The 21,117-nt window shown below is 41.4% G+C and overlaps 1 protein-coding gene and 1 pseudogene across 6 annotated transcripts in view; one reads left to right on the top strand and one right to left on the bottom strand.

Moving 5' to 3' along the window:
• The window catches only part of SGMS1 (sphingomyelin synthase 1), a 325,673-nt gene that overhangs the window by 92,289 nt on the left and 212,267 nt on the right, over positions 1-21,117 (top strand). For 5 of the 6 annotated variants that reach the window (XM_066244178.1, XM_066244179.1, XM_066244177.1 and 2 more), the window contains exon 3: positions 20,159-20,249. The exons of the other annotated variant lie outside the window; for it this stretch is intronic. The gene's annotated coding sequence lies outside the window, so the exon portion shown is untranslated. The remainder of the gene's footprint in view (positions 1-20,158; positions 20,250-21,117) is intronic. 6 annotated transcript variants of the gene reach the window in all.
• Positions 6,772-9,093, bottom strand: LOC136313633 (cold shock domain-containing protein E1-like; annotated as a pseudogene).

Genomic DNA, 21,117 nt, shown 5'->3' on the forward strand with positions numbered 1-21,117 from the left:
CTATGATGAACCACTTTTATATAGTGGCTAAAATATAAATTCTTTTTTTTTAAATTTTATTTATTTATTTATTTTTTACAGAAACAGGGAGTGAGTCAGAGAGAGGGATAGACAGGGAGAGACAGACAGGAACGGAGAGAGATGAGAAGCATCAATCATTAGTTTTCCATTGTGCATTGCAGCACCTTAGTTGTTCAGTGATTGCTTTCTCATATGTGCCTTGACCATGGGCCTTCAGCAGACCGAGTAACCCCTTGCTGGAACCAGCAACCTTGGGGGGTTCAAGCTGGTGGGCTTTTGCTCAAACCAGATGAGCCTGCGCTCAAACTGGCAACCTTGGGGTCTCGAACCTGGGTCCTCTGCATCCCAGTCTGACGCTCTATCCACTGCACCACCGCCTGGTCAGGCAATATAAATTCTTTATATACATAAATGTAAAATTTACTTACATACTTACCATAACTGTGTATGAGCCCTATAATAGGCACTCTGTTTTTCTTTCAGAATTAAATTGATCTCTTGTTTCTGTATTTACTAGATGTTTAGTTTTTATTTTGCTAGCAAAGAATACATTTCAAGGAGATAAACTATAAAATGTTGATAAGATGCTAGCTCTCTGTTTAGTTTACAGTCATTCTGTGGCAGTGTTTCACAATGTGTACCCATGGATCACCTGTGTCGGGAACACCCATTGGTGGTTAAATTGCAGCTTCCGCCCCCACAGCTTACTGAATCCAACTTTTTGAGGCCTGGAAATCAGCGTTTTAAAGAAGCTTTTTGTATTTTAAATAAGCTCCAGAAGTTTGAGAAACACACTCATATAATACCTATTCTATTGTGTGCATCATTAGTAAATTCTGAACAGGTTCTATAAGACGATTCATTCATTGACCTTTTCAGTCTCACCAGAGCATAACAATGACATCAGACAACATACCGCTGCCAGCGTTGCACAATAAAAGGCAAAGATATTGATTGTGGCTAAGGTTGAAAACAGTCAGTGACCTTATTCAGCTGGAGCACAGAAGATCAACAAGAGGCATTGTTCCCAGAGGCTTAAACACACTGGTCTTCTGGGAACAATGGCCCTTTGACCACAGCTGACATGGGCAGAAAGGAACTGGGCAAGGTTCTGTCTCCCCAGTGCCGAGTGAGGGTCAGTCCTGCAGGGAAGGGGCGGCGCCCCTGGCTGAGTTCTCTGAGCCGCCGAGCGGGGCCAGGCCGGGCCGGCAGTGCCCTCCGCCTTCACCGAGACTCTCTCTGTTTTCCTGCCCTCCCTGAATACTCAGCATGCAAGGAGAAAACTTGCCCTGAACAGGAAGGCAGAAACAATAACAGCATTTTTAAAAGTTGGTTTAAACTTTTAATCAGCTTAAAGCAGGGGAAATTCAGGATGTCTGTGACAAAGCATTACATGGCCCATTTGAACCCTGGGCTGGACTCCTGAGAGAGGTGACAGGTCTCCGTCTCCCACTCACATCAAAGCCTGCTCCGGGCTGTCAGCCTCCCTTGATCTCCTTTGATCCTTTGTGGTACTTACAACTTGCACTGCACAATTCCATATCCGGATTAATATTGTTTTCTGTCATTTCCTGAATGTTAATTCCATCTCAACAAGTAGAAACAGAGGTTCTCAACGTGGGGTGCTGTTACCTACCCCCTGGTGTTTAGAAACCTGTGCAGATACTTGTGGTTGCGAGGATGATGGGGAGGGGTGTGTGTATTTGCATTTAATGTCCTCAGGGTATGGGATACTAAATGCCCCTCAGTCCTTGGGACAATCTCACCCAATAAAGGATTGTCCTGTCCAGAGGCTAATGAGAAACACAGGAGCTCTTTGGGGTTGTCTGCATCTTGTCCAGTGCTTACTTGCGAATAGCCCAGGCATTTACTAGATATTGAATATGTGTGACTTAATGGATGCGGTCTGAGCTTAATAATGTGTTGGGAAAATAAGTGGCCCAGGCCATCTTCCTGGGTAGCAGTTGTGTTCTGACAATAAAGCTCTTCTTGGATACGGCTCTGCAGCCTCATCCTTCTTGCTGGTATGATGTGGATGAGAGCTATGGTCCGGAAAATAATCCTGAGCTGCTACTACTGTCACTCTCAGGAAAGACTGACTGTAACAAATGCTGCTGCATGTTGTTCCAATGACACCTTGGTCCCACAGAGATAAACAGGGAGATGCCAAGTAAATTAAGTGTTGCATCATGAGAGGGGGCAGGGACAGAGAACCTAATATGTCTGTCACCAGTGCTGTCCCTGGTGAGTCTTCTCATAAGTATAGTGTCCCACAGAACGTATTCGGAGAAATGCTGCCGGCTCAACACCCTTAACAGGAGGGTTTGAGATTTGGAGGCCCTTGTTCTGAATTTCCAAGCTTTCTGGAGTTAGTTTTGCCTGTGGATTAGAAAGTTACTGTGAGGAAAGAAGAAGGTGGAACTAAGGATTAGATAAGGTCAGTATAGGGTTCTGGAATATTTGGTGATTCATGACAGTCATTCAGTTAGAGGTATCTGAGAAATGGCAGATGGATGAAAGTTCAAAAACACAAAAGGATGCAACAGACAGGATGGCTTCAGATCTTGTTTTAGAGGTCTCAGAGGTTATGCCAAGCCAGATAGCTTATTGAACTAGGCTGTCCTGTGGACTATAGAATTTGAATATCTGGCCCTGGCTGGTTGGCTCAGTGGTAGAGCACTGGCCTGTCATGTGGATGTCCCAGGTTTGATTCCTGGTCAGGGCACACAGGAGATGTGACCATCTGCTTCTCTATCCCTTCCCTTTCCCCTTCTCTTTCCCCACCCCTCCTTCTCCTCCTGAAGCCATGGTTCAATTGGTTCGAGTGCGTTGGGCCTGGGTGCTGAGGATGGCTCCCTGGAGTCTCTACCTCAGGCACTAAAATAGCTTGGTTGCCAAGCACAGCCCAAGATGGGCAGAGCATTACCTTGTAGGGGGCTTGACTGGTTGATCTTTGTTGGAGCACATGTGAGAATCTGTCTCTTTGTCTCCCCTCATCTCACTTAAAAATTTTTTTTTGAATATCTTAAAAATCATATAATGCCTGACCAGGTGGTTGTATAGTGGATAGAGTGTTGGCGTGGGATGCTGAGGACCCAGGTTTGAAACCCTGAGGTTGCCGGTTTGACTGGGGGCTTACCAGTTTGAGCATAGCGTTGCTGGCCTGAGCATGAGATCATAGACATGACCCCATGGTTGCTGGCTTGAGCCTAAAGATCACTGGCTTGAGCAAGGGGTCACTGACTCAGCCGGAACCCTGCCCCCGGTCAAGGCACATATGAGAAAGTCATCAATGAACAACTAAGCACTGCAACTATGAGTGTCTGTTCCTGTCTGTTATTTTCTGTCCCCCCCTCTCTTTCTCTTTCCTTCCCCCTCACTAAAAGAAAAAAAATAAATCACAAAAATTATATAATAATTAAATGACTAACAGCAAAGGCAACAGGAACAAACTGGGAAAATTTAGCCACGAGAGATTGAAAGAAGTGCAAAGTGAAATGATTGAGAAGGCTGTTTTGCCTACAAGGCCTCCTGTGACTAAAAGAGTACAGTGTGATGATCCTTTGACTCAGTGAGTCCACTTCTAGGTGTGATTTCTTTTTTCTTTTCTTTTTCCTTCCCTTCCCTTCCCTTCCCTTCCCTTCCCTTCCCTTCCTTCTTTCCTTCCTTTTAAATTTTTCCATTGATTTAAGAGAGAGGAAGGGAGAGAGGGAGGACGAGAGAGACAGAGAGAAGCATCAAGTCATTGTGCACTCATTGGTTTCTTCTCTATGTGTGCTTACTGGGGATTGAACCCACAACCTTTGTGTGCCAGGATGATGTTTTATCTACTGAGAAACCCAGCCAGGCCCTGGGAGTAATTTCTAAGTAAATGATAAGAACTGTGTTTAGAGCTAAATAAGAGCTGTGTTTAGAGGTATAGCTCTGAGGATGCTTAATGAATATTGTTGAAACTAAATATTGGTAGTAACCCTGATGGCCCCTTGAAGGGCAGTGGATGGATCCATTATAATTCATCTATATGGCACTGGCAGGTTGGGTCAGTGGTAGAGTGTCAGCCCAGCGTGTGGAAGTCCTGGGTTCGATTCCCGGCCAGGGCACATAGGAGAGGTGCCCATCTGCTTCTCCCCCTTTCCCCTCTCTTTTCTCTCTGTGTCTCTCTTCCCCTCCCACAGCCAAGGCTGCATTGGAGCAAAGTTTGCCCAGGCGCTGAGGATGGCTCCATGGCCTCCACCTCAGGTGCTAAAATAGCTCCAGCCACAACAGAGCAACGCCCCACATGGATAGAGCATCACCCCTTGGTGGGCATGCCGGGTGGATCCTGGTTGGGTCCATGCGGGAGTCTGTCTGACTGTCTCCCCACTTCTAACTTTGGAAAAATTAAAAAAAAAATCATATATATATATATATATATGAGAATATTATGTAACCCTGACAAAGATGTTAAAAAATATATTGACATGGGCCAAAATGTATGAAAAATAGACTATAATAGAATTTACAAGGTTAACATTTTAATAAATATGTAACATGGGGGGCGACCTGAAAAGGAATTAATAAAAATGTTCCCTTGGTTTGTCTTTAAGTGGTAAAATTTGAAGTACCTAGAATTCTTCTTAGGGCTTTAATACTTTTAATTCTTAATGTAAACATACATAATTAATTTTGTAACTAAACTAGTTTAATACAGTAAGTAAAAACATGAGCTGATGTAGTAAAAAGTGCTTTATCAACCTTTTAGCCAAATATTTCAATATTTAATCATTTTTAAACTCAAACATTCCTGGTACTTTGAAGGAGCTGTTAGTTCCTCCCATCATATTCTGACTTGGTTGATCATTAGCACAGAGGAAATGAGGGTTCTGACTACAAGAAATGAATTTTAGCAGGGGGAGGAATTGAGTCAATTAAGTGATGGAAAGAAAGAAGGGATCTCACTATAGTTAAAGAGAAATGTATAAAAACTAAGTCTAATACAGTACTACTAATTACTTTTGCCTAGCTTGAAATTCTGCCTCGGAAGTTTCCTACTGAAACATCATATACTCATGTCTCTTGAATGCCTAACGAACACCCAGTAAGCCTAGACTTGGTGCCCTTTCCCCCAAAGTGGCTGAATCAGAGAGCTGAGTGCATTTCAGGTGCTAGAGCTGACTTGCCGAAGAGTCAGGTTTCCATTTGAAGGCCTAGTCCATGGTAGGCCTCTAATTCTCCAAGACGAGACCACAGAGCTGTATCCATGAATCAGCCCATTAAGAAGTTAGGTCTTGGCCCTGGCTGGCTAGCTCAGTCAGTTGGAGCATGTCCTGAGACACCAAGGTTGTGGGTTCTATCCCTGGTCAGGGCACATATTGGAAACGACCAATGAATATGCAGCTAAGTGGAACAACAAAATGAATGCTTCTCTTTCTGTCTCTCTACCCCTTCCTTTCTCTGTTTCTCTAAAATCAAACAATTAAAAACAAGAATTTAGGTCTTCATCTGTCACACTGTTGACATACCTCATTTGCATGAAATTCTGCACTATACATACTAAAATTGTGGTAAATTTACCCCCTACCCCATTTCAAGGGGAGAGAAACCTACTCTGGAAGATAATTTTCATTGTCATCTAACCAAACAAGATTATAAATGATATGAAAAATAACCTTTTAACATGTGGCCATCAACTTATGGAAATGGCTTGCCTACACAAATTTTTATATTTTTAATATAGTCTACAGTCCTCAGAATTAAAGCACAATGAACAGGAAAGAAAAGGAAAAGGATGTAACTGAATGTTGAGGCAGGACATCTTGCCAGAAGTAATGAAGGTAGAGTGTATACCGTAATGGAGACCTTCATAGGGCCAATAAGGTAACAGTCTGTATTTTTCACTTACACAGGCATAATATATAGATTTTGCAATTACCAGTTGTGTTAAAAGCAACAAATAAAGCTCCTAAAATTCATCCTGTTTAAGTTTCATCTTAAGTCTTCCAGGCTGCAACTGTGCATAATTTTAAAATAGTTTATTTTTTTTAAACATATTGTGAGGAAGTTGTTAAAACTGGTGTAATAGCTCAATAAGAATAAGTATTCCAGATTTTGCGAGGGAGGTCTTCAGACCCCTTCATCAGAATCCCCCCAATTTGATCACAGTGGATTAATGATGTGCTTTGTGGATATGCTTGTTAGTCAGCGACACCAGCCTGACAGATCTTTCTTTTTTTTTTTTTTTTTTTTTTTTTGTATTTTTCTGAAGCTGGAAAAGGGAAGAGACAGTCAGACAGACTCCCACATGCGCCTGACCAGGATCCACCCGGCACGCCCACCAGGGGCAACGCTCTGCCCCTCCGGGGCGTCGCTTTGCCGCAACCAGAGCCACTCTAGCGCCTGGGACAGAGGCCAAGGAGCCATCCCCAGCGCCCGGGCCATCTTTGCTCCAATGGAGCCTTGGCTGAGGGAGGGGAAGAGAGAGACAGAGAGGAAGGAGGGAGGGGGTGGAGAAGCAAATGGGCGCTTCTCCTATGTGCCCTGGCCAGGAATTGAACCCGGGTCCCCTGCACACCAGGCCAACGCTCTACCGCTGAGCCAACCGGCAAGGACCCTGACAGATCTTTCTTTCTGCACCAAATCCCACTGACTTATCTGGTCCCTTGGCTCATGAAGAGCCATTAAGCAAGGAGCACTGACATCAACTAGGGTATTGTTCTTCAAGTGATTGACCAACCTGTCAGATCGTGAAGCTGCAACAGCCTTGGGGCCCTCTCAGAGCTGCCAAACATTACAAGTGTTGTACTTGACAGTGTGCTGATTCAGGATCATCTCTAGCCTGTAGCTCAATGCCATACTGAAATTTTCACATGGGAAAAGAGCTTCTTGCCATATCCTACCTCATAGTTATCCTACTTCACAGACTCCATAGTGTCCCTATGCAGGTGTGTGATGTAGGCCATAGTCTGTGCATTTTGGCTCAGGACAAACAATTGGAACTTGACACTCTCCCCTTTCTGCAGATAGTCCCCTTGTTGGCCATTCCAATTATGTCAAATGGCTAGACCAGGGGTCCCCAAACCACGGCCCGCGGGCCAAATGCGGCCCCCTGAGGCCATTTATCCGGCCCCGCCGCACTTCTGGAAGGGGCACCTCTTTCATTGGTGGTCAGTGAGAGGAGCACATTGACCATCTCATTAGCCAAAAGCAGGCCCATAGTTCCCATTGAAATACTGGTCAGTTTCTTGATTTAAATTTACTTGTTTTTTATTTTAAATATTGTATTTGTTCTTGTTTTGTTTTTTTACTTTAAAATAAGATATGTGCAGTGTGCATAGGGATTTGTTCATAGTTTTTTTTATAGTCCGGCCCTCCAACGGTCTGAGGGACAGTGAACTGGCCCCCTGTGTAAAAAGTTTGGGGACCCCTGGGCTAGACCTTGCCTTTCATATCTCCTTCCTCCATGATCTCAATCTTTCTTTGGTACTCAGTCAGTATTGGGTCAACAGTCCTCAGAGGGTGAATGACTTCACTAGAGTAGATGGTAGAATCGGCTTCTTCAGTAATGCCATTCACTGAGTGTGTTTTGTTGACTTTTTCTGCACTGACTTTGTTGCCTTTGCCTTTGGACAAGTGGTATTCGATCATGTCCTATAGTTCCAGGCTATTGACATCACCAGAGAACTCATTATAACGGGACAAAATTTCCTTATTATGATCGGCTGTTTCAGTAGATCCAAAATTATCCTTCAGAGTTGCTGCATAACCCAAGAACCTCTTGGAGTTAGAATTATGACCTTAAAGTGGCATACAGGCTGCAGTCTGCTGTCCAGGCCTCGGTTTACCACTACTACTAAATTCAGCCTTCTCTCCCATTTGAGAAGTAGAGCTGGCCACTTCCTTGGCTTGAAAAACAATAGTCAGATTCACCCCATAATCATCATAAGCAATAACACCATCCTCAGCCTCCTCTTCTTTGCCTTTATTTGGGCAAGTATTTTTAGGATTGGCTTTTTTATTTTTCTATAGGGTCCAGGAAATGATGATCAGAATGGGGATGGAATGAAACTGTCCCCTGGGGATGTGTTTTGATCCTAATAGCATGATTGGGGGTGGGGAGAGCATATCAGAAACCACAGTAAACTACTTACAGTATCTACAATATGGAGCTGGTTCCCATTCAGAATTTCACTGTCACGGAAGAACACATGAACATCATGATTTACACACTTAATAAAACCAAAACCATCTCTCATGGAAGCAATGACACCCATTTCTCTGGCTTTATTAGTAAACTGAAATATATTTGATAGAACTGTGTTGTTTGCTTATTCTAATTTGTCATGTCAGTTATTTGAAATATTAAACCTAACATGGTCACCTTCCAACGGGGTTACCTGGGATTTGGTATCTTTGTCTCCAAAGGAAAGTTCTTTAGGAGTCACAAAATCAGCTTGAATGTGTCTTGTCATTCTGGTGTTTAGTGGGTACCTTTGGGATAAGTGTGGTTACAATTCTTTCAAAATGTCCAGTGCTGATATCTTTCAAAAATGACTGTTCCTTGAGGCAGTAGTCTGGCATCTGTTGCAACTTCTTTTTCAACAGCATAATATTTTAAGCAATTACAGCAGCAGTATGTTTATTGTTATCAGTTACAAAGTTTATTTTATGTCCAGTTTCCAGCTGAATGTTCCCTTCCACATCTTCAGGTGTGTAAGTCAGGTGAACACTTCATCATTGCATTCTTAACATATAATCCCTGTTGGAGTCTAACCCAGGGCAGCTGGAGATTTACTCTTTAAGTTGTGAGGAACAGCACACACAACTTGTCCATTCATTCATTCTTCAGGGAGGATTTCTGGTTTTATCTTTAAGAATTTTAAAAGCAATGAGTCTTCCAGTCTGCTGGTCAGATGATTCTTCGGATTTCACATCATTTCCCACTTTTAAGTGCAGCAGGTTGCTATTATACTGTGAACCGTGGAAGAAAAGTCTAGCTTGATGTTCTGAACACTGAATAAGTCCATAAGAGGTTAGCAGTTTTTCAATAACCCCAGTTTCACACAGTGCTGCTGAGGTACCCAGATCAAAGCTCATCTCACAGTGATAATCAAATATTGCACCTGCAGTACTATTTGCTGACTCTTCTTTTCAGCACATGTTTCAAAGGATGAAAGTTGCTGGTATTAAAAAAAAAGCAAGAAAGAATTATCTATTCAGCTAATAAAGAAAACAACGGCTGCCACACCGGCATCTCCCAGGACAGCACTGAAGAAAGCCAAGACTACGAGCAGTGTCCGGAGTGCTCTTTCGAGGCTGTTGAGTATGCACATACTTCCTATGTCAGACCAAGTGTTGTGTCTTCAACTTAAGTGTATCCCTCTTTGCTCTTATTGGTTGTTTCCTGGTTTGTTCTTTGCCTGACCTGAAGTCGAAGCAGCAGTTTCAGGTGGTAGTCTGTCCTGCTACACTTCAGACCCAACAGCTCAGCACCCCCTCCTGCGCTGTCCTAAGCAGCAGTGAGCACTCTAATGAGGCTTCCTGGGGAAAAACGAAAAGAGGGCGGGGCACGTAGGTTTGTGAAATGAGACAGGTCACCATGTCCACTAGACCTGCGCCCCCATTCACATCTTACATTTAGTATGTTAAGCCTCCGGAAGTTTCTTTGTAATGAATAGGGCCCACTTGGAATACAAGGATAAGGGACGTTAAAAGAATAAACATTTTGAAAGTGTGTCACTTTCCCTCCAACAAATACAGTGTGTCCGTAAAGTCATGGTGCACTTTTGACCGGTCACAGGAAAGCAACAAAAGATGATAGAAATGTGAAATCTGCACCAAATAAAAGGAAAACCCTCCCAGTTTCTGTAGGATGATGTGGCAGCATGTGCGCATGCGCAGATGATGACGTAACACCGTGTATACACGGAGCAGCCCACGGCCGTGCCAGTTGAGATGTGGATGGTACAGAGGAAAGTTCAGTGCATTCTGTGGCTTTCTAAATTTGAATCGTGATCAAAGTGCAACGTGAATATTGGCGCATTTGTAAGGAAGTGCCATCACATAGGAATAACATTACTCGATGGGATAAGCAGTTGAAGGAAACTGGCAGTTTGGTGGAGAAACCCCGTTCTGGTAGGCCATCAGTCAGTGACAAGTCTGTAGAGGCTATACAGGATAGCTACCTAATGAGCCCTAAAAAAATATATGTGAGCCCACATCAAACTGCACTGAATAGGTATGAAACTGGGAGAATTTTCCTTTTATTTGGTACAGATTTCACATTTCTATCTTCTTTTGTTGCTTTCCTGTGACCGGTCAAAAGTGCACCATGACTTTACGGACATACTGTAGAAGAGCTTGTTACTATGAAGAAAAGTAAAAATTGAGAGAAGAGACTGACTAAGGTACAAATAGATAGCCTGTGTATGTTCCCTTTAAAATATGAAATAAAGCCTTGAATACACTTTAGGATTGCTCTTCCCCTTATGGTTAAGGTGGGTGACAATGGGAGGTCTTCAGTGATAAGTGACAGAGCAATCTCTGAGTGAGGGGGCAGACTTGATAAGCACAGCCTGCTCCAGCCAAGTGAGTTGATAGCTTTCTGAGTGGTGAAATAGTTGTTGACATTTCTGAAAACCTTTTGTATCAGTTATTTTTGAAAAGACCATACCTGAATGGTTTTCCTGGGAAGGTTTTCTTTTGGAGACCAACCTATCTATGACACCTTCCTACCCAATGTGTTTTTATTAATTTTATTAATATAAAACTAAGGTATTTATTTCAATACAATATCAATGCCTCTCTGAGTACCTTTGTTGAGATACACTTTAATATAATGCTCATAGCTTTTATTTAGTAAAACTGTAAGAAACCACATGGCAATGTTTCTACATGTATTGTACAAACCATTGTGAAAAAGAGTTGACTGTTGCCCAGTACTGAGGAGGGAAAACCCTTTATATTACTCCTTTGATCAGATTTATGTGGACTATCCCATCCCCTTCTTTCTCTGGCTATCAGAACTTTACAAATTATTTTTAGGTTCAAGCACATCAACAGTATTATCTGGTGGTTGGAAAATCAGCTTGTGACTGTTCCTTCCAAGTGCATGTATCTTTTATTGTATGTTGCCTTAAATCTCTCTTGGAGATGGATGGCACTTAAATAATTTAATAAAATGAACTGTTAATGATGGTATCATGAGTTTAGATAAACCATTCATTTAGCTTGTATCTTTAAGATTTTGGACAGACTGTTAAATACAATTTTAATTGGCCATAAGAAGGCAAGGGTTTTGGAGGAAATGCTAGAGCCAGAAACTTCTGATACAGCTTAAACACTCAAGTTGTACGTGTGTGTTTTAGCAGCCAATATTGCAGGATGACCATTAATTTAAGAACTTCTTATCTAACTAACATACATCAAAACAATGTGCAGTTTTCCATGGGGGTGGAAGGATACTTGAGCAGCATGGGGGCTAAGTATTTGGTGTATAGATGGACTGTGTTTTTTGTGTTTTGTTTTCACTTTGAAGAAAATGAGGATTGGACAAGGAAATTATAAAGGGTATCGGGGAAAGAAAGGTTCTTTTTCGCAGTGTGATTGAAATGTGCCGAGGGGCTAGTCATTTTCTTTTTACGCACTCCTGAATTTGGTTCTACTTTGCCAAAAGCTCTAATTGTATGACATTGTAATTATTTGTTTGCGGTCTGTCTCTAAGACACTATAGTTGGCCCGCCTTGGTCTTCTTTCTGTTGGCCTCATCTAGCACAATGGAAGCAGTGAGTTTTTTGCATATATGATTCATATTTCTGAACTAGCAGATCAGGAGGCATATTGCAGGCCAGTAATTATTTCAAAATATTGGCAAATATTTTGAATACTCAAAAGGTGTTGGAAGGCATTTTTTGTCCCTGAAGCATAATTTGTGTTATTCCAAAAATTGAATCATCAAAAGGGTTTGGGAGGCATTTTCACCTCCAAAGCATATTATCTGTTCATTCATTAAAAAAAAATTTCTGTTATCTCACACTTCTGTAAGTATTAGGTTCCAAAGAGCAGTTTGGTGCTGAGGCCTGCTGAAATGGGATAAGTGATCCTTCCTCAGGTGGGTCTTTATGACTTTTCTCCTCTATGTTTCTGTATTTTGCTGGGTGGGAACACCCACCCTTATTATTGAAGGCCTTCAGTATGCCAGGTGTGCACTGTGCTGAGGATACAGTAGTGACCCAAACATGGACTCTTCTCTCAGGGTTGGAGTTTGTATTCTGACATATAAGAAGCAGATTCAACTCTTAGGAGTTACACAGAGAACATTCTTGCTGCCTTTTTTTCCCCTTGAGGCCAGGTGACATAGCAAACCATAAATAAGAAAGTGTGAGAATCATAGATTTGCTGTTTGTGATAAGAATGCTCTGCTATAAGCAAAATTAGAAAAGGATATTTTGATTTACATTTTCCTTCTTTAACTGCTCTCACCCCAAACACGTGTTTTGTTACTTCATAACACATTGATGTTATTTCATTTTCACCAGTGCCCCAGCTCTAGAACTCAATTTGTCGTTGTGGAGATCCAGTCACTTTTGACTAACCAGAGCAATTTATAAATTGCACCTCTCTGACAGTGTTCCCAAGGGACGTTATGGCTAAACTGGGTGACAGAATGGGATTTGTACTAGCATGTCACTTTGATGTGTGGACATATCATGACCTTTCAGTAATTTGGGCTTCTTTAAAGCACATCTTGGCGGTGAGGATGGATTTCATCGAATGTTGCTCAGTGAAATTCTGATTGGTGCCAAGGAAACGCTTTGTGGAGTGGCTGTGTGACCCTGAGATTTTGTGCCTGCTGGCCTCATTGCTGAGCCTTTCAGGGTTAAGCAACAGTCTCTGCTGCTTATTGTAATGCGACATGGAGCCCATCACTTAACCCCGAGAGGCTCTGCATCCTCCTCTCTAAAACTGGGATCATCTGACAAATCTGAGAGGTTCTGAGGATAAAATAACATCTTTGAAGTGCCTGTTATAGGGCTAAGCACAGAATAGGCCCTCAGTATATAACAGCTGTTCTTACCACTTAAAACGGATGACCTTTCTTTTTTAATTTCTAAGCATTTTATAATAAAACTCAGGTTTATGATACCTTTTGAATTAGAGTAGTTCATGTTTACTAATATTTTAATGAATCTGCAATATAATTCAAATTTTATAGAATTTCTTTTATGTCTATATCTATCTATATCTATCATCTATCTATCTATCTATCTATCTATCTATCTATCTATCTATCTATCTATGTATCTATCTATCTATCTATCTATTCATCCATCCACCCATCCATCTATCCACTCATTCATCTATCTCCCTATCTGCTGACTTATCTATCTATGTATTCTTCTTAGTTTATAGCTGATAAGGTCTATTTGTTGGTGTTTTCCCATATGGCATAGAACTGAGCTAGAAAAGCAATTATTTTTATTATTTAGTAATTATTTTATTTATATAGCCCTTAGTACCAGGTACTGAAACTAAGCTCTTTACATAACTTATTTAATCCTTACAGCCAGGACACTGAAGCATGAGAAATGTCAAGGAATTTGTGTAAGGCCGCGCTGGTGGACCTGTCATGGAATCCCAGGTGTTTGACTTCTAAGCCCCGGTTCTTGGCCCTCCTCTTTTCCTCATCGTGTGTTAAATAACAGAAGATGGCCCATCAGAGGGGCAGGCACAGTGTTTTGTGGATGACTTTCAGTCGGTTGTTACAGTGTGTTTAAACACGTTGTTTTGTACTGAAAGGACTTGTTCGTGCTCTCTGTTAGATGTAAAGGTAGCACAGGCCACTTATGAGCACTGCACAGTATTTATGTTCCTGTTTGGCCTGTCTCAGTCGGTCCTTGCTCTAGTTCTTAGTGGTCAAGTTTTGAGGGCAGCAGTTATTTATAAAGTGGGGAAGAGCCCAAGACTCTGAAGTCAGGCAGCCTGGAGTTGAATCCCAACTCTGCAAGTGTAAGCTATGTAACCTAGAGCAAGTTACGTATCCTCTCTGTGCCTCACTTTCTCATCTTTAAATAGTGCTTACTAAAGGATTGTTGTGAGGATTAAAAGAGCATATATACACACATATATACATAAATTCTCTACTTGGCTTTGATAGAATCAGAGACTAACTGGAAGAAGTTGACTCAGGCAAAGTTAAAATGATAATAATAGTTAACATTTATCAAGTATTTACTATGTGGTAGGCACAGGCTAAATATTTTATGTTTAACTTACTGAATCCTTCCAAGGGCCTCATGAGGCAGGTATTAACCCATTTTACAGATAGTAAGTTTTATGTGCATTCGTTTTATCCCATAGTTAAGAAACTGGACTTTAAAACGGGAACCTAGGGAATCCCACAGTACTGGCAGAGCTGGCCTTCCCTCTGTGTTGCCTCTTATTATTGTAACTTCCAAGATGCTGAACCGTGAATATCAGTATGACTTGAATGACAGTGTGGGAGCTCTGAACATTGGTAATTATTATAGCTAAAATTCTCATATTTTTGGTTAAAACTATTTTTTCTGCACTATCTTTTGGTGGAAGTGGAAAAACGTTGTCCCTCCTTCTTAGGAGGGTAGATTAAAATGATGTTGAATGGTAGAGTCTTCCCTGTTTTCTCTTTCTAAAGGTTAAAGCCTTGCATGTGACTTTCATACCTCCAGTTAGGTTTTGGTGATCTTTACATCTCTACTTTGGAATCTACCTCCCCCCAAATTCCCCAGAAGTATAGAGCTCAGCATTGATCAGTTTGACCCTGGTGATATTTATTATGACATGAAATTGTACGTCCTTTTTCACATGGAGGTCTGCAGCGTGAAGGTTTCCTATGTGTGGCGATATGCTGCACTGAAGTAGTCATCCTCCCTGACGTATTCTTCATGAGCTATCAGTTGGCATTTGTGAATCAGCAGGTCATTGACATTCTTTTTTATAACTCCTTCTTAAACTTATCAACTCCACAATCTGGGGCCAGAAATGGGCATCTTAGGTCAGTGACAGACAGGGCCCAGATGGAGTATGAGAGGGTTTTTGCCTATTCACAAATCTTCACTTATTCAATTTCTGTAGGAAGTAACATGTTACCCCAATAAAGGATTGATCCTAATGGGTATACAGTATGTGAACTTTTTGAAACTGGAACAGATTTAATTATTTCAATATTTCAGATTCTTCCCTCTGAAAGCTTCTTTTAATCTTTGATGTAGTACAGGGGTCCTCAAACTTTTTACACAGGGGGCCAGTTCACTGTCCCTCAGACCGTTGGAGGGCCGGACTATAAAAAAAACTATGAACAAATCCCTATGCACACTGCACATATCTTATTTTAAAGTAAAAAAAACCAAAACGGGAACAAATACAATATTTAAAATAAAGAACAAGTAAATTTAAATAAACAAACTGACCAGTATTCCAATGGGAACTATGCTCCTCTCACTGACCACCTATGAAAGAGGTGCCCCTTCCAGAAGTGCGGTGGGGGCTGGATAAATGGCCTCTGGGGGCCGCATGTGGCCTGCGGGCCGTAGTTTGGGGACCCCTGATGTAGTACATCTTAGTTGCTGTTCCTAGTAAGACCACGCTTCCCCATTTTCCCGCTCACGACTTTGACATTTTTGCTTGAGCCATGTATATATTCTTAGAAATTGCTGATCACCCTGCCTGGATGAAATATTTTGATCTTTATTATAAATATCATAGTTGATATTAGCTTATGATACCCTCTTCTGAAGACTTCTGATCAATTTTTTACAAATTATTATTTTTACCCTTTTAGTGTCTTCAAGAGCTCACCATTTGTTCTTGCTCTGGGCCTTTACCTGGAAACACCAGTTATACTGTTAATTTTTCCATTACATATGTTTACGGGAAAGGCTGTGAGCTCTTTGCTTTCCCCACCCCCAGCTGTGGGGCATGGGGAGGCTGCTGAGCCGCTACCCATTTGCTCGTTTGTAGAACGGGCTGACGACAGCACCTGCTGTACAGAGTTCACGTGAGCAATCAATGAGGTAACGCACGTTAAATGCCATAGTGCTTAATTAGCACAGCATAAATGCTCAGTAAATGATTAGTATATGATATAAAGGTGCTGTGAGAATATGAAGGTTGGGACACTAACTCAGCTTTGAATGGTGATCATGAGTGAGTTAGTCAAAAGAAAGGGAGGAAAGGGTATTCCTTGCATGCAAACTGCTCCAGCACTGTATTAGTGATGGGGAGAAAGTGCCAGGAGAGGACACAGAAAGGGAGCGGGAGCAGATGGTGAAGGGCAGTTCTATCAAGCCAGGGGCTCCGACTGTACTCCTGGGAAGTGGGGAACCACAGAAAACTTTGTACAGTTGTGCTGACATGAAGAAACAATTGAACAGGGTCCACCTGGAGACCTGTGAGAAGACTGATCTTAAAGTCCCTATAGGGTAGGGAGTGCTGGACAGAGAGAAGGGCCAAGGGACAGACAACTGATGTGAACTCACCTTTAGGTTCTAGGGGACTTGAAGTAAAACCACAGAAGGGTATACTTGCCACACATTGATTCCCTTTGGGAATATGAATCCGATGGGCTGCAGTGCACATTTCTAACGTGGAGAAAATCTGCTCAAGACGTAGAAGGAGGTCGTCCCACATTTCTGCCTGGCACATGTTCGGTATACTGCCTGTGTGAGTGTGCGAGGAGCACAAATCTGCTCGCTTGTGCAGGGAAGGAACTACTGTTCTTCATTTCCTGGTGATTGCAAAATTACCTTTTCTCACAGTATGTTCTTGTTAGCCAATTTCCTCTTGATTAGCTTTGCGTCTGTCTAAGGTTACAAGCCCCCCCCCCCCATTTCTAACCATTGGTGAGAAGTAGAAATGGAAATACATAAGAAAATAACTTATATGAAAAGGAGTTTCCTCCCCACCCCTAAGTACATGCACATAAATAAGAAAAAGGAAGACTAGCGACTGACTTACATTTCTTTGGATATACTATAGTGTTTTGTTATGCCATTCGGAGGAAGAGTAATAGAAATAAATGTTAGTATGTGTCGGAGTGATAGCTAGCTGGCTATCCCAAATGAGTATGAGCTTTGTGGAAAGAATAGAGACATTTTCCTGTCATTTTGATTGGAATCGCCTGACCGCTGGAAAGCATTTCTCTTGCCACAGTGCTGCAATAAAAGCAAACACACATTTCTGGGAAACACATTATGAGAGTTTCTTTGAAATGTTGTAAGAAAGAGTATTTACTCAATGGTTGACTCTTAACTTCTCCACGAGAGCAGCCCCACAGTCCTCCAGCATCGCTGGTGTGGAAGGTGTAGAGGAAAGGAGGTATCCGGTGCTGGGCTTGCCCTCCTGCCGTCAACTAGAAAACTGGACTGCCCGTGAGCCAGTTGTTACTCGTCATTGCACCACAGGCAGCCAGGACAGTGGGCCTGGAGAGGAGAGAAGCACATGACATGAGACCCATGTTTGCCCTGGTGTTCTGCTGGACCACTGTTCCCTGCCTTTGTCCCGGGACGGGAGCCCTAGGGAGCATGGTGGTCTCATGAGGTCCAGCACTACCCAAGAGACTGGAGTTTGTATGAAAGGGTGTTTGGGAGGGGGAAGCTATCCTAGGGCAATCAAAGCTGCAATGTGTATGTATTTATGGTGAGACCTAGCAGAGAGCAGTTGCTACCAGGTTTAGAAGAGAATGGCTATCCCAGAGGTCCTTAATAGCAAGAGGAATGGAGAGTTCTGGCCTAGCAAGGTGAAGAGACCTCACTGAGCACCTTGGTCATTCTACTGAGAAACCAGGAAGACCATATCTTAGGAGTAAGGGCCACACCTTAGAGTAGGGCCATATGCTTGAACTATGAACATAGCTGAAGGAGACATGTTCTAAGCAAGTATAAAACCAAGCCTGTCAGGAGTAAGAGGATCTGCCAGTAATTTAACTGCCATTGAAATCAGACTGAATACCTTCTAATTGTCTGCTTTATAATAGAAAATACACATACAAAATATGCAGGAAAATGTGACTCCTGTGTAAAATGGAAAGTACCAATACAAACAGACAATGCCTTTAAACTGTGTTATACTAGATCTTATTCTCCAATAGCATTTTCCACTGAACGGAACTTTCAGCTTTTTGGAGAAATGACTGCATCCAGAGAAGAGATTGTTAGGTATAAGATTCACCCAAAGCTTTTTTTAATATGCTAAAGTAAGGAAATAAAAAGTAAGAAAAAAATGATGGCATGTCACAAAGATAAAGGTGCCAACTTAAAGGGGTGCCCAACTGGCTAAATTTGAGATAGTTTGAGTGCCAAAATAATTAAGTTCAGTGATAAATTGTAAGCCATGGGAAAAGCAGGACTTGCCTGACCTGTGGTGGCACGGTGGATAAAGCATCGATCTGGAATGCTGAAGTTGCTGGTTCGAAACCCTGGGCTTGTCCAGTCAAGGCACATACAACAAGCAATCAATGAATAACTAAAATGAAGCAACTATGAGTTGATGTTTTTTGCTCTCCACTCTCTTCTCACTTTAAAATCAATAAAATAAAATCTTTAAAAAAAGAAGGAAAAAGCAGGACTTCACATATCCATATTGATTATAAGTAGATAGACAAATAATGTGTACAGTGTTGAGTAATGCCTGACAAGGTGAAGGGAGTGCTGGAGTTGGAACGGTCTGTTCTGTTGTAGCCATCTGGCAAGGATCACCAAGGGATGCTAAATCAAAGGGGAAGTTTTGTTAAGGGACAGGATATTTTCATGGTCTTAAACTATCTCACCACAGATTACTTATTAGTTGCAAGGGAAAAAATAATATTTTTCCATTGGAGAAATTAGGCAAAATCTTGGCTGGGTGATCAAAGTTAACACCGCCAAGGAGGTCAGATGCACTGTATGTGCTTCCAGGTGTGAGATCGGGAGAGGAAAACATCATCTCTGTAGTTTTTTGGCTGATAATGCATGACCTGAATTGAGTCATGAGGAAATGTCAGTCAAGTCAAAAGGAAATGTTTTATTCATATAAAAAAGGGCAGGCCTATTTTTTTCTAAAGTGTCAGTGTAATAAAAGACAAAGGAAAGCTGTGTGTTTCAGATTAATAGCAGTTAAGTGTAATGTATGACCCTAAACTGGACCCTGAGTTGGAGAAGACCTAATGTGCATTGGGTTGTTTGCAAACGGTGGTAAATTAAAGTTTGTGTCAGTATTAAATCTAAAATTGCTAACAACATTATGGCTATTTAAGAATACCCGTATTCTTAAGTAAATTCAGAAGTATTTAGATGTGTGAAGAGACATGCTGTGTGGAACAGATCTCCACATGGCTCAGAAAAAAATATGTTGAGTGAATGTATGTGTCTATGGACAGAGAGTGAATGATTAAGTATTTGGGTTAAATGTTAACAGTAGGTGAATTTGGGTAAAGAATCTATGTTATTCTTTGTACTATTATTATTCTACAACTTTTCTATAAGTTTGAAATTCTTTTCAAGATAAAGGAGAAAAAGCCCAGCAATATAATGACAACTGAAAGAGCAAAGGAGGGCATGTGACAAGATACAGGCATTTCTTAACTATCTTGGTTTAGATTTTCTATCCTTTGGGTTTTCTCTGGTAAATAAACATAATCCTATGATGATGTCTGTGTCATTGAGCAGGCAAAGCTGCTTCTCTGATTGTTGGCTCAGAAAGTAAGTCTAGTGCAAAAAAGTAATGTATTTTTTTAAGTTGAACCATTATATCATTTTGTGCTATAGAAGAATTTAGAAAGATGGTTCTAATCCCTCCTTTAATCCTTGCCGGCTGAGTGGTCATGGGAAAGTTCTCTAATCTTTGGAAAGTTTGGCTGCTGCATTTTAAAATAATATGTTCCTAGCCTTAAGATCCTATGGCTCAAATGAGAAAATGCATGTGAAAGCTCTCTGTAAATAATAATGGTTTCCTGTACAAACATTACTATTAATAGTTGTGGTTAAAGATGAACAATGACAAGACTAAGGTAGAGATTTCCCTGAACTCCAGAGGCTCTTTTTTCTTTTTAAATGTCAAGATTAATTCTAGAAGAGTGATTCTTTCCCCAGTAGACCCTTCAGTTCCTTTCGGTGGCCTTCTTTCTCATTTCCTGCTCTTATTGTTTCAGGCAGAGCTTCAGTGCCTGGAGTTGTGGCTTCTCCGAAGTTCAAGATCAGCGAAGTAGGAGCATGCTAGAGAGGGTGTATGAAAGATAACATGTAAGTCAAACTCATTGTTTTGTCCATCCCAAAACCTCTCATAGATGTGAAGTTCTTCACAATAGACCCTCCTTTGCTCTGAGATTGTGTGTGAGGCTCTGATGGATGGATGGAGGTGATCTTCCAAGCCTCTGAGGTGCCCCAGGTCAAAATCAACCAAGGTTTTGGAGGAAAAGGACTGAAGGAACCACATTCCTCATAGGAGCAGGAAGACAATATGGGCCAGGGTGGTAGAAATTCATAAAGCAAAGGGCACAGGAAATAATGTCTGCTTGGGTCATAGAAATGACAGAAGAGGGTGCTGCTGGATCTGAAGTCACATAAACCTGGACATTTAAAAGTTTAATGTTCAGACTTGACATTAAAAAGGAAAAAGGCTGCCTAAATTAAGGAAAATCTCTATCTTAGTGTAAGCCACTTTTCATCTTTAACCCAAACTATTACTAATAATTTTATTTTATAGAATAGATTACTAGAAAGTTTCTAAGAAGACTTGGGAGAGTCATTGGGGCCAGGCCTTTTCCTTTAAGTTGGAAGTGCTTTTGATTAAAGGCTCTTTGTTCTGAAAGATTACAGTTCCAAGGTCTGCCTTCTTCTCTTGAGTTGAATACTCTTGGCCAGTGCTGTGCAGAGTCGAACTGAGATGAGATGAAGAGCTTGCTCCTGAGCATAGACCAATAAACTGCTTCCATCATCAGGAAAATCTTGTGCCAAAAGTAAAAATCAGTCTTTTTTTTTTATATATAAATAAATTTTTATTTTAATGGGGTGACATCAATAAATCAGGGTACATACATTCAAAGAAAACATTTCCAGGTTATCTTGTCATTTAGTTCTGTTGCATACCCATCACCCCAAGAGAGATCAT

This window comes from Saccopteryx bilineata, chromosome 9, assembly GCF_036850765.1.
Source record: "Saccopteryx bilineata isolate mSacBil1 chromosome 9, mSacBil1_pri_phased_curated, whole genome shotgun sequence".
NCBI lineage: Eukaryota > Metazoa > Chordata > Mammalia > Chiroptera > Emballonuridae > Saccopteryx > Saccopteryx bilineata.